The 12,702-nt window shown below is 51.8% G+C and overlaps 2 pseudogenes; one reads left to right on the forward strand and one right to left on the reverse strand.

Moving 5' to 3' along the window:
• Positions 1-12,702, reverse strand: part of LOC122125527 — a 70,375-nt pseudogene that overhangs the window by 15,310 nt on the left and 42,363 nt on the right.
• Positions 357-8,476, forward strand: LOC122125508 (annotated as a pseudogene).

The following is a 12,702-nucleotide window of genomic DNA, read 5'->3' on the forward strand; positions in this document are numbered from 1 at the left end:
ATTACAGGTGTGCATCAGCATACCTGACTTTTGTTTTTGTAGTAATAGTATCCTATTGTTTGTTCTCTTACCATCACCGTTAGCCACAAGTCTTGTGTTTAAATGTCTGTTCCACCAGTCGTCCTCTTTGCTCTGTGAGCTGGCCAGTTTCTGCCTTGTGCTGAGCCTCACAGGATTAACGCTGTGAGCCACTTCACACATTATACGATGGCTTTGAGGGTTCAGTGAGGTCGTAGGTGTATGTGCCTTGTCTAGGGCCTGGCCCAGAGTATGCATGCATGCATGCTATGCAGTGGCTGCTACTAAGTGGAGTATGAGGTGTAGTAGCCAGTGGTGGGCAGCGTGTATGATCGTACATGAACTCGGAAAGTGCGCTGTTTCTATTGAACTTTGCCCTCCAGGTCAGAGGAGGGCATGGTGGGTGTGTTGAACGTCTGCTCCCAGCACTGTGGAGCTCCTTTGAGTCTGGGATTACTGACATTCTCCCTCCTTATTCTCTCCTCAGCTTCACCTCAACAGCATCAAGAAGCTGTCCACCATCGCCTTGGCCCTTGGAGCAGAAAGGACCCAAAGTATACTCCTCTCCTTCCTTACAGGTGGGCACTCTTGGGGCCCTGTGCTGTGGGGGTGCCTGGAGATGGCTTCTGCTTAATAAGAGAGGCCCATGGCAGGGGCCCTGGATGATGGGGTACAGAGGCTGAGGGGCAGATAGACAAGCTTTATGTACTGCAGGACTGTGTTGAGGGGAAGGCTGAGGAAGAGAAAGGTGGAGGCAGAATGTCCTCTCGAAAGTCTGCTGGAAGGCAGCCGCAGACCAGAGTGAGACTCCCAGCCTGAGACCTGCCTTGGGCTCTGCCAGGAGGACACAGTCGTGTTACTCGTATTAGAGATATGGAGAGCGTTCAGTCTGTTTAACACCTAAGTGTCGGCTGGGAGGACAGTCTCATCAATGTTCTGCCTGCCTGGATGGAAAGAACTGGGGCTTGGGATGGGGGGAATGTGGGAGCTTCAAACCAAGAGCTGCCGGGTATCCAGACACAATGGGCTCAGAGCCCCAAGGGACTTTAGGTCCCTTCTTTGGACTTGCTGCCTGGGAGCATCTCCAGTTGCATGTGGCAGGTGCCGTGTCCTTTGGGAAAAGGTGGTGCTGTCCAGACAGAAAAGCAGAAGCCTCAGTCTCACGCCAGCAGAACATACAGGATTGGTTTTGTTAGCGATTACTGCAGCATGATCGTGGGGTAGAGCAAAATGCCAGGCTGGCATCTTAAATTATAGCAGTGTAGTGTCGCGGTTCTGGAGGTGGTGCTCTGAGCACTGGGTGCTGTACTTCCATTGGTAAGTCCTAGGTCTGAATGGAAGAATCCCAGAGATCACCTTTGCCCTGGCCTGCCCTGCCCAGCCCTGAGGCCTGAGACTGTGGCTGGGCTTGGCACTGTCTTCAGGTAGAAGCCAGGCACAGAGGACGGTGGTTGGGGCAGTCTGGGGGAGGGACAGCCTGCAAAGGCTCCAGGAGGCAGTAGCTGAACGAGTCTGAACAGATAGAAAAGGATTTTTGGCGGAGAACAGTGCTGAGAGTGTAAGCTGTACCTGAACAGGAAATCTGCTTGCCACAGTGTTGCACAGGATGGGACTCTGTCTCCCTACCCTATGGGGTGTAGAGTGGCCCTGTCATGCAGTGCTCCCCCACCCAACCCAAGCTCGTATCTTGTTCTCTGTGCTGGCCATATGGGAAAACTCTGGGTTCTGACAGCAAGCTTGCGATCTTGGGGCCAGGATACCATGGTACCGGGGCCCCTGAGTGTGCTGTGATGGGAATGCCCTGCCCCTACAGATACCATCTACACTGAGGATGAGGTCTTTCTGGCCCTGGCTGAGCAGCTGGGACCCTTCACGGGCCTGGTGGGGGGTCCAGAGTATGTTCACTGCCTGCTGGTGAGTGGCATGCGTGGTCCTTGCTCCCATCCCCGGGGCAGAGACAGGAGCCATGGAGCTGGGATGGTAGAGGGGTGGGCTGCTGTCCAGGGGGATGGCTTCAGGGCTGGAGGGCTGAGCAGAGCATCAGTGCCACCCACCCCTCCCCCACCCCTGCAGCCCCCACTAGAGTCTCTGTCCACCTTGGAGGAGACGGTGGTGCGGGAAAAAGTAGTGGAGTCCTTGTGGGCCATCTCCCACAAGCACTAGCCCTCTGACCTCGTAGCCCACTTCGTGCCCCTGGTGAAATGGCTAGAGGGGGGTGACTGGTTCGCCTCCCACACCTCAGCCTGCCGCCTCTTCTCCATCTGCTACCCATGAGTGTCTGGCGCTGTGAAGGCAGAGCTCCACCAGTGAGTCCCGGGATCCCTTGCCACCACCTGCCCAACTGCCCCTGGCTGTATCCTCGGATCAGCTCACCTGCTGGGCCTCAGTGGCAGTACCCTCCCCTCCATGGGTGCCTGAATGTGCAGTAAACCTACCTGCTGCTCCTCCGTTGAGCTGCCCAAGCCGAAGGCCCCCCCTCTCTTCCTCCTATCCTGCGTGAGGCCTCCAATGCCCTGGGCAGCAACCATGGAGCCCAATGGTCCACGCCCTCTGATCGCTCTGGGTTCCTTGAGTTCCTCCTGCCTAGTGCCACTCTGGATCCCCAGGTACTTCCAGAACCTCTGCTCAGATGACACCCCCATGATGCAGCGGGCTGCAGCTTCCAAGCTGGGGGAGTTCGCCAAGGTCCTGGAGCTGGACAATGTCAAGAGTGAGATCATCCCCATGTTCTCCAACCTAGCCTCTGATGAGCAGGTGGGCCTCTGCTCTGGCCTTCCTCCTCCCCCCCTTGGACCTTCCCCCATCCTGCCACTGTGCCCTCTGCCCTTATGCCCCGTGGGCACTCAGCACCCCTTCTGCTCCCCAAGACTCCGTGCGGTTGCTAGCCCAGCTCCTGCCCCAGGAGGCTCTGTAGGCCCTGGTGATGACCACACTGCACCAGGCGGCCAAGAACAAGTCCTGGTGCTACATGGTGGCTGACAAGTTCACTGAGGTAGGTGAGGCCTGTAGTGGACAGGCAGGGCCAAGGGTGAAGGGAAGAGGGACGCAAGTATGTCCTGCATGGGAATGGGCAGCCTGACCTTCATGGGCAGAGAAGCCAGGGCTGGATCTTGGCAGGGTCAGGGGGGCACATTCACACTGGGAAGCTGTCACTTGCCCTGCTTTGTACACGGCAAGGACCTGGAAAGGTGGGAAAGTGAAGCTCTCTGTCCTGGGCTCCAAGCGAGACTTTTGTCCTGCCCAGGAGTGGAAGCTGCAGACAGACAAAGAGCTGAGGTAGAAACAGGGCTGCCCACCCGCACTCCATACCAGTTACACTGGTAAAAGAGCATGAGGTCCTTGGTGGGCTACCCTTGTGTGTGCCCTTAGTGTGGACCCATCGGCTCTGGTGATGGTCAGGAGCAAGTGGTGGTCAGGAGCAAGAGTAAGGCATCTCTGGCAACCAAGTAAAGGCAGAGTCACTAGGCACACATTCATCCAGACGTGTGTTTATACTGGCAACTGGGGCTGTGAAGTGGAGCCTTGTGCTCCGTGGAAAGGTGCCCCCCTTCTTGAGGCCTTTGGATTTATTTTTCAGCTAGGATCTCGACCTTTACCTAGGCTAACCTTGGACTCCAATTCTCCTAACTCTGCCTCCTGTATAGTTAGCTAGATTGTAGGTGTGAGCTGCTGTGCACAGCCCATTTTATACATGTGTACTGTTATTATGCAGGGGATGTACAGAGGGATTACCATGGCATGCATGAGTCAGAGAATGAGGACATTTCCTTTTGTACAGTGTGAGTGTCCGCTGTTCTCTCATTCCCTCCCAGCCCCTCCCTCCCATCTCTACCCATGAGTTGTGCCGTTCACTTTCATCAGTGTCCTGTGAGCTCCATGGATGCACTTTTTTTTCCATCCTTTTTCCCTCCTGGACCCTCCTGGAGATAACCCGAGAACAGACTCTTTATCAGATAAAGAACACAGAAGTATCAAAAGCTAAAACCAAAATATATATACATATATCTTGTTTCCACATTTTGGGTTTTGTTTTAGTATGTGTAATATTTTATATAAATATGAAGAGACGCTTAGGCATTGGGCCTTTGTGATTCTCTCCTAAGACTACTCTCCTTTGGTCTCACTGTGTGTGAGTCTCTGGAATCCTGTGGCATTTGTCATATCTCAGTGCATTTTAGATCTAACTTCCTTATATCAGAGAGAACATGCACCATCTATCTCCTGTCTTGACTTACCTCACTTCACATGATTTGTTCTAGTTCCATCCATTTCCTTGCAAATGACATTATTTTATGCTTCCTAATGACTGTGTAAAGTTCCATTGTCCACATTTTGTGGGTCCACTCATCTACTGTGGGGCATCTGGGCTGTTTGCATATCTTGGCTATTGTGAGTACTGTGGCAGTGAACATGGGTGTGCAGGTGTCCTTGTCATGATGCTCAGTGTAGATGCCCAGGAGTGGGTGGGAGGGAAGGTCTGTGTTCAGTATTTGGAGGAACCTGCAGACTGATGTGCTGGGTAGCTGCATTGGTTCACATTCCCACCAGGTGCACAGTAGGGCTCCTTTTCGCCACATCCCCACCAGCATTTGTTCGAATTCACAATGCTGGCCAATCTAACTGGATTAAGATGGAATCTCAGGGTTGTTGTGATTTGTACTTCCTTCATGCACAGAGATGATGAGCATTTGCTCGTGTGTTTCTTTGCCATTCTTCCCTCTTCGGAGATGTATCTCCTTAGCTCCCCTGCCCATTTAGTGACTCAGCCCACTATATTTTAGTATAAATGTAAAAGCGGCAAACTGTGCATTTCTGGCATAATTTTGGATCCAGTCGCAGAAAGCCCCACTTGGAATAATGTGAACTAAGGTCTGTGGCTTCAGCACATGCTGCTGGGGATGAGGCCCGGCTCTGGGGAGAACAGCCTGCCCAGTCTCCACACTTCTGCACCGCTTCTGCCTGGATTTTGGCCTCAATAGCTGTGGAGAGAGGCTGCCAGACCCTCTTTCACTCCACACACCCCGCCTCTTCCTGGTTCCAGGTTTACAGCTCCAGAAAGCAGTGGGGCCTGAGATCACCAAGACAGACCTGGTGCCCGCCTTCCAGAACCTGATGAAGAACTGCAAGGCCGAGTTGAGGGCTGCGGCCTCCCACAAGGTGAAAGGTGGGTGCCCATGGCCCATGCTTAAGGAGGGGGACTCAGGATGGAGGTGCAGCCGGCTCCATCACATCCCCCACCCTGGCCTGCAGAGTTCTGCGAGAACCTCTCCGCAGATTGTCGGGAGATCATGATCATGAGCCAGATCTAGCCATGCATCAAGGTAACAGGTTTGCTGGAGGGATTCAGCTGGGCAGGAAAGAGGGCACAGAATAGGCTGTGGAAATGCCCCAGGCACCTGGGTCACAGGCTGCAGCCAAGGAGATGGAGGCATATACCCTGCAGCCCACATTCATGCCCCCTGTCAATCATGTGCAGAGAAGGCTGAAGCAGGTCACCTGGGGCCTCCCTCCCTTCTCCCTCCCAGGAACTGGTGTCATATGCCAACCAGCAAGTGAAGTCCCCCTTGGCCTTCATCATCATGGGCCTCTCTCCCATCCTCGTCAAAGACAACACCATCGAGCACCTCCTGCTCCTCTTCCTGGCCCAGCTGAAGGACAAGGTGAATCTCCTCTCCCCCAGTCTCCCAACCAGGTGATCAAAGGCCATCCTGGAGTCCATTGGATATCCCCAGGGCCAGCCTGGGGCTGGGGCAATGGCCCTGGGGAGATGGCAATTCTGTAAGGTGTTACTGTGGGGTGGTGCACCCTCCACCCATTCTGGGCCGCCTTGGGCTAGGCATCAGTGGAGCCCCATCCTCTACAGTGCCCGGAGGAGCAGCTGAACATCATCTCCAACCTGGACTGTGTGAAGGAGGTGATAGGCATCCAGCCTCCAGTCGCTGCTGCCCACCATCGTGGAGCTAGCTGAGGATGCCAAGTGGTGGGTGCAGCTGGCCATCATCAAGTACATGCCCCTGCTGGCTGGGCAGCTGGTGTGTGATCCAGGGCATGCCAGGTACGGTGGGGAGGGGAGAGGAGGGTGGCTGGCCTCCCTCACCCTTGGAGCCCTCACCACCTCTCTCCTCTGGCAGGGAGTGGAATTCTTTGATGAGAAACTCAACTCGTTATGCATGGCATGCTGGTGGACCATGGTGAGTCCTGCCAGAAGAAGCTGGCAGCCAGGGGGTGGGGCCACGCCACTGTTCTGTCTGTGCCCTACCCCCTGATGTTTGAACCCTGGGAAAGGCTGGCTTTGAGCCATGACCCACTCTAAAACTCCCCTATGGCCTTACTTTCCCCCGTGCAGTCTATGCCATTCGTGAGGCAGCCACCAGCAACCTCAAGAAGCTGGTGGAGAGGTTCAGGAAGGAGTCAGCACATGCCACCATCATCCCCAAGGTGCTGGATATGTCTGGAGACCCCAACTACCTGCACCGCATGACCACCATCTTCTGCATAAACATGAGTGCGGCACACGTGCCAACTGTACCCAGGAGCCGGCTTGCCAGGGGAGGGGCATGCACATCCCTGCCATGACACCAAGCTTGGGAGTGGAGAGGCCCGAGGCCAAGGCCAGTGGTACACATCTGGAGCGTGGCGGACTCCTGGCATCTGACACCCTTGGCCTGGGCATGGGTGAGCTGGTGTGAGATACACCATTGGCTGCATGTTCATAGTTGAGCCCATTGTAAATCATAGTCTCGGGGAGGTGGTGTCAGTTGTGTGCAACCTTTGGATGCCAGAGAGGTTTTGCTCAGCCTCACCACCCGGGCCCAGGTGCCAGTCACTGACTGTACTGATTGTGTACACGTGCTTGCCAGGTTCTGCCGGAGGTGTGCGGGCAGGATATCACTACCAAGTACATGCTGCCCACTGTCATGCGCATGGGAGTGGACCCCGTTGCCAAGGTCCCCTTCAATGTGGCCTAGTCCCTGCAGAAGATCAGGCCCATCCTCGACAACAGGTGAGCTGGGACTCGCTGTTCTTATGCTCCTCTCCAGCTACACTGTTTCTTCCTTTGTGGTGATACTGAGGGTTGACCTTGGTAGGCAAGCATTCTGCCACTTGAGCCATGCCCCAGTGCTTTTTGCCTTGGATATATTTCACAGAGTGAATGTGTGGCCGAGGCTGCCTGGTCTGTGCATGCTGCTCACACCGCTAGGATAACAGGTGCCACCACGCCCAGCTATTGCTAGGGCTTCCTCAGTGGCTGGGATTCCAGATGTGCACCACTCTGTTCAGCTGCCACTGCTCCCTGCTGCTTCCTCCCAGTGTCGGCTTCACTGTAGACTGAGGAGTCGGCAGTGGCATTGGCAAGCCTTATGGGGAGGCGGGTGTGAAGGGAAGGGAGGTGAGGGGTGGCTCAGCATCGCTAGCCATCTGGAGATGCAAGTTGTAATTCGGCAGGGGTGGCCAGGCCTGAACTGAGTTCCCAGCTGTGGGTCCCATCTGCCTCATGCTTCAGCCCTTTCCCCTCTGCTTCCAGCACACTGCAGAATGAGGAAAAGCCGGTCTTAGAGAAGCTGACCCACGACCAGGATGTGGACGTCAAGTACGGTGCCCAGGAGGCCTTGGCTGGTGCAGGTTGGGGGTGGGGGGCGGTGGCAGGTGGGAGGGTGGGTGGTGCCCAGGCAGGCGATGGGAGGGACAGAGGGTGGCAGTGCCCAGGCAGGGGCTGGGGGGCCAGACATTCTGGTGGATGGGGAGAGGATGGTGGGGCCTGGGCAGGGGCGCAAGAGGGCCAGGCTGGACTTCTGTGCCATCCCATTCCTGTTCCTTCAGTTTTGTCTCTTGCCTGATGCTGGAAGAAGAGCCAGTGCTTGGGCCTCCAGTGCCCAGCCTACAGCCCACCCTTGGCTCAGCCCTCCCTGAGCTCCTCCTTCATGTAGCCAGTGAGTTGCTGACAGCCCTCCCTGTGCATGGCCTGATCCCAGACCTGGACACACTCAAGTTCCCTGAGCAGCCTGGGGAGACATCGCCCGGCCCCCCCCAAAGGCTGAGGGACACACGGTGGGATGGACAGCAGCCAGGAGGAAGGCGCCACTCCTGCCCTGTAGAGAGAGACGTGAGCATCCGGGTCACTGCCTCTTGCTGCTGAGATGGGAACCCCATCCCCACCTGCCTCCCACCTCCCTCCGCTTACCTCCCCCCACCCCCACCCCGGTGGTTTATTTGTGTCAACTGTACTGTTTATATTTTATTCCTTTTTTCCCTCTTTTCAAAAAGAAATAAAGGTGTAGAAACAGTCGGCCTTCAGGTCTTAGTGGGTGTTGGGGGGAGTGTCCTGCGGCCTTGGTCTCTGCCCTTTTCTGTGAGGACAATTAGTCCTAAACATTCACACTGAGTGTCCTGACCCCTAGGCATGCTGCCTGCCGTGGCAGAGCTGGCCAAGGACCCAGGCTGCCTGTGGAGGCTCTAGTGTTCACATCCTCCTATTATTCACATCCTCCTACTGCTCAAGTCCTCTTACTGTTCACTGAGCCACACCCCTGCCCTGGGAAAATCATCCATGATTTTGATGAGCACATAGCATTGTCTCAAAGCCAATTGATATACAACATAAAACTGACAGTATTTTCCAGATCTGTATACACCTGTCTGAACTGTAAAGCAGTGTCTTGGCTCTAAGCTGTGCCTGTCAGCCAGGAGGGAGAGCTGGCCCGGCCCAGTTATAAACCAACACTGCATAGAGATGACACACTTCACCAGCCAAGACTGAAAACTGCAAGTTCCGAGTGGAAAACTGTCGCAAGCAAATGGGAACAGACCTGAAATGGAGCCCCAGTTGCTTGTCCCATGAGAGCACGGGAGACATCAAACCCAAGTTAGGTTGATGAGATAAAGACCGTTAACTTCTGCTGACAAACAGCGAGCCAGCCCACAGATGCCTACTGCTGCCCCGGTTTCATGAACTAGTACTACTGGATGCCATGAACCTGTAAGTCCAGACCAAGTTAGAATGTTGGCTTAAGACACCCTCTCATCAAGAGATAGGCTGTTGAGCCCAAAGTCAGCCATAAGACTTAAGGATCAAATGAAGGAACAAGTTTACAAATTCAAGAATCAAAACCATACCACAACTTTCCAGAACCTCTTGGATGAGGCAAAAGCTTCTCTAAGGGAATTTACAGCTGTGCGGGCCTGTCAGGAAAAAAGTCAGGTGTCTCAAATGCAATCAGTGATGAAGCACAGTCTAAAAACAAACCCAGAACAGTGGATACAAAGAGAATCATAAAAATCAGGATAGAGCCAGCCAGGAACTGATGACTGCTCACCACTAATCAGAGCTACATAAGAAGCTCAGATCTGAGGACTGTGGTTCAAAGGCATCAGAAAAGTCAATGAGGCTCATTTTCAATAAACTATCCCCAGAATGTACAAAGCAGAGCTGTGGCTCAAGTGGTAGCGCACTAGCCTGGAGCGAAAGAAGATTAGCAACAGTGCCCAGGCCCTGAGTTCAAGCCAAAGGAGAGGCACACACATAAACACACACACACACACACACACACACACACACACACACACACACACACACACACACACACACAAATCAGGGTAAAAATGAAAGAAATGGAGATTAAAAGAACAATGTATAAAAAAATCAGTGAAAGAAGCTGAGCTCTGGTGGCTCACTCCTCTATTCCTAGCTACTCAGAAGGCTGAGATCTGAGGATCATGGTTCAAAGCCAGCTGATTCAGCAAAGTCCATGAGACTCATCTCCAATCAACCACCAGAAAACTGGAAGTGGCGACTGTGGCTCAAGTGATAGAGTGCACACCTTAAGCTGAAGAGCTGAGGGACAGTGCCCAGGACCAAAATTCAAGCCTCAGGACTGACAAAAAAAAAAATCAGTGAAGGTAAGAACTTTCTTTGGGAAGATAGCTAAGACTGACAAGCCTTCAGCCAAGAACAGTGAAGACATCAACTAAAAAAACTAAAATATCATAACAGTTAAAATTCAAGTTGTCACTGAAATATAGTAGAAAATTAATCCAACACATTAGTAAACATACAAGAAATGGATTCACCTCTTTGCACGTTGGACCCATCAGGTTTGATCCAAGATGATTTTAGTCACCTAACTTCATCTTTAATCAAGCAGTAAATAGAGTCACTGATGGGTTACACCAGGTGTTCAGAGTTACCACCAATGCCTCTCAGACAGGTTCAAAAACTAGGAAAGGAAGAATGCTACCAAACTCTGAGAACAGACTAGAGACAGGATTAGACACCTATTTCCTTGAAGAGCACAGATGTAAAATATTTAATATACCTGCAAGAAAGTTCAACAGTGCATTTAAAGATCAGCACCATGCCCACGTTGCATTCCACCCAAAACTGCAAGTGTGGCTCAACCAGTCCTGGATAATTTGAAGAGTAAGTCCCTGGACACCTGTGGCTCCCACCTGTCATCTTAGAGACTGAGGCTGAGATCTGAGGATCACAGTTCAAAGCCAGCCTGGGCAGAAAAGTCCAGCAGATTCTTCAGTTCCATACCAGAAAACTGGAAGTGGCACTAAGCTCCAAGTGGTAGAGCACTAGCCATGAGTAAAAGAGCTCAGGGACATCACCCAGGTCCTGAGTTCAAGCCCCACAACTGATTTCCCACCCACACAAACCAAAAATTCATTATAACAAGGATCCATCTGCTTTAAAGGTTTCTCTGCCAAGGCACTATCAGGCGTAAGAAGTGAGTAGTTAGGGATTTTAATGAAGTATAAACAATGGGAAGGTAGATACAGTCTGGCAGGGACCTGACAAGGCAAGGTGTGTGCAGTGTGCAATAGTGGCCACCATCATGCCAGGACTCAGGTGTGACCCAGGAACAGAAGTCAGATGGCGCCTGTCCTAGGGGTCAGTCAATGGTTACTCCCATATCTGAACTAGCATGAGCGCTTCCCCCCAAAACCTCCCCGGGACTTTCTTGGCCCTTCTGAATTCCGCTGTTTTCATCACAATGGCAGCCATTGGCCAGGGTGGTTGTTTTGTGAGGATGGCAAACAGTGTGGCCTGCTCTACCAGCAGGAAGTGCACAAGGGATCGGGACAGAGCCCCCAAGCTAAGGGTGCAGGGAGTGAGGGAGAGCTGACCTCCCAGCTGGTTCACGGGCTGACCCATTTTTCTTTTTTTTTTTTCTTGTAAAGCTACTATACAGAGGGTTACAGTTACATGAGTGAGGTACTGAGTACACTTCCTCTTGAACATTGTTACCCCCTCCATTGTTTTCCCCCTACCATCCCCTCCCTCCCTCCCTTCCCTGAGGTTCTTTTTTTTTTTTGATTGTGATTAAATGATTACATAATTTCAAAGTCACAAGTGCATTCTAACTTCCCTGGAGCAAATTGTCTACCACAGTCTGTAATATATAACAGTGTTCACATGTTATATACCATATTTGTGATCAGCAGCATGGGGATATTTAGTAGTGGTTCAACCAGATGAGCGGGAGTTCTTTGTTTCTTAAGTCCTGTTAGTTTTGTCGTATCACCTAACCTTTTGGATTTAGCATCCACTTATCAGGGAGACCATGTACCATTTGTCTCTTCGTTCTTGGCTTACCTCGCTCAACATGATTCCTTCTAGCTCCATCCATTTCCCTGCAAATGCCATTATTTTGTCATTTCTAATGGCTGCATAATATTCCATTGTGTATAGATACCACAATTTTTGGATCCATTCATCTGTGGTGGGGCACCTAGGTTGTTTCCATATCCTAGCTATTGTGAACAGTGCTGCAATAAACATGGAGGTGCACGTGTCCTTGTATATTGGTTCCTGTTGTTCAGGGTAGATGCCTAGAAGTGGTATGACTGGGTCGTAAGGGAGGTCAATCTTTAGCTTTCTAAGGACCCTCCAGACTGCTTTCCAAAGTGGTTGTATAAGTGTACATTCCCACCAGCAGTGTAATAGGGTTCCTCTTTCTCCACATCCCCTCCAGCATTTGTCGTTGGCTGATTTGTGGATGTGGGACATTCTGACTGGGGTAAGGTGGTATCTTAGGGTTGTCTTTATTTGCATTTCCTTCACCACCAGGGATGATGAACATTTCCTCATGTGTTTCTTTGCCATTTTTATTTCTTCATTTGAGAAGTCCCTCTTTAGTTCCCTTGCCCATTTAGTAATTGGTTTGTTAGGTTTGGGAGGGATTAGTTTCCTGAGTTCCCTGTATATACAGGATGTTAACCCCTTGTCTGATATATTGCTGGTAAATATTTTTTTCCCAATTAGTTGGTTGTCTTTCTAGCTTAGTTGCGATAGATTTAGCTGTGCAGAAGCTTTTTATTTTAAGGTAGTCCCATTTGTCGAGTCTCTCTCCAACTTGTTGTGACCCTGGGACTCTGTTCAGGAAGTTTCTTGCTGTGCCTATTAGTTCAAGTGTCTCTCCTACTCTGTCCTGCAGTAGTTTCAGAGATTCAGGTTTAATGTTAAGGTCTTTTCCATTTTGAGTTGATGTTGGTGCATGGTGATAGGCTGGGGTCCACTTTAGTTTTCTGCATGTGGCTGCCCAGTTTTCCCAGCACCAGCGGTTGAAGATTCTGTGTTTCTTCCATTGTATGTCTTTGGCTCCTTTGTCGAATATCAGCTGGCTGTAGGCCTGTGGATTTATATCTGGATCTTCTATTCTGTTCCATTGGTCTTCGGGT

This window comes from Dipodomys spectabilis, unplaced genomic scaffold, assembly GCF_019054845.1.
Source record: "Dipodomys spectabilis isolate Male_0828 unplaced genomic scaffold, ASM1905484v1 ptg000266l, whole genome shotgun sequence".
In the NCBI taxonomy this organism is placed as follows: Eukaryota; Metazoa; Chordata; class Mammalia; order Rodentia; family Heteromyidae; genus Dipodomys; species Dipodomys spectabilis.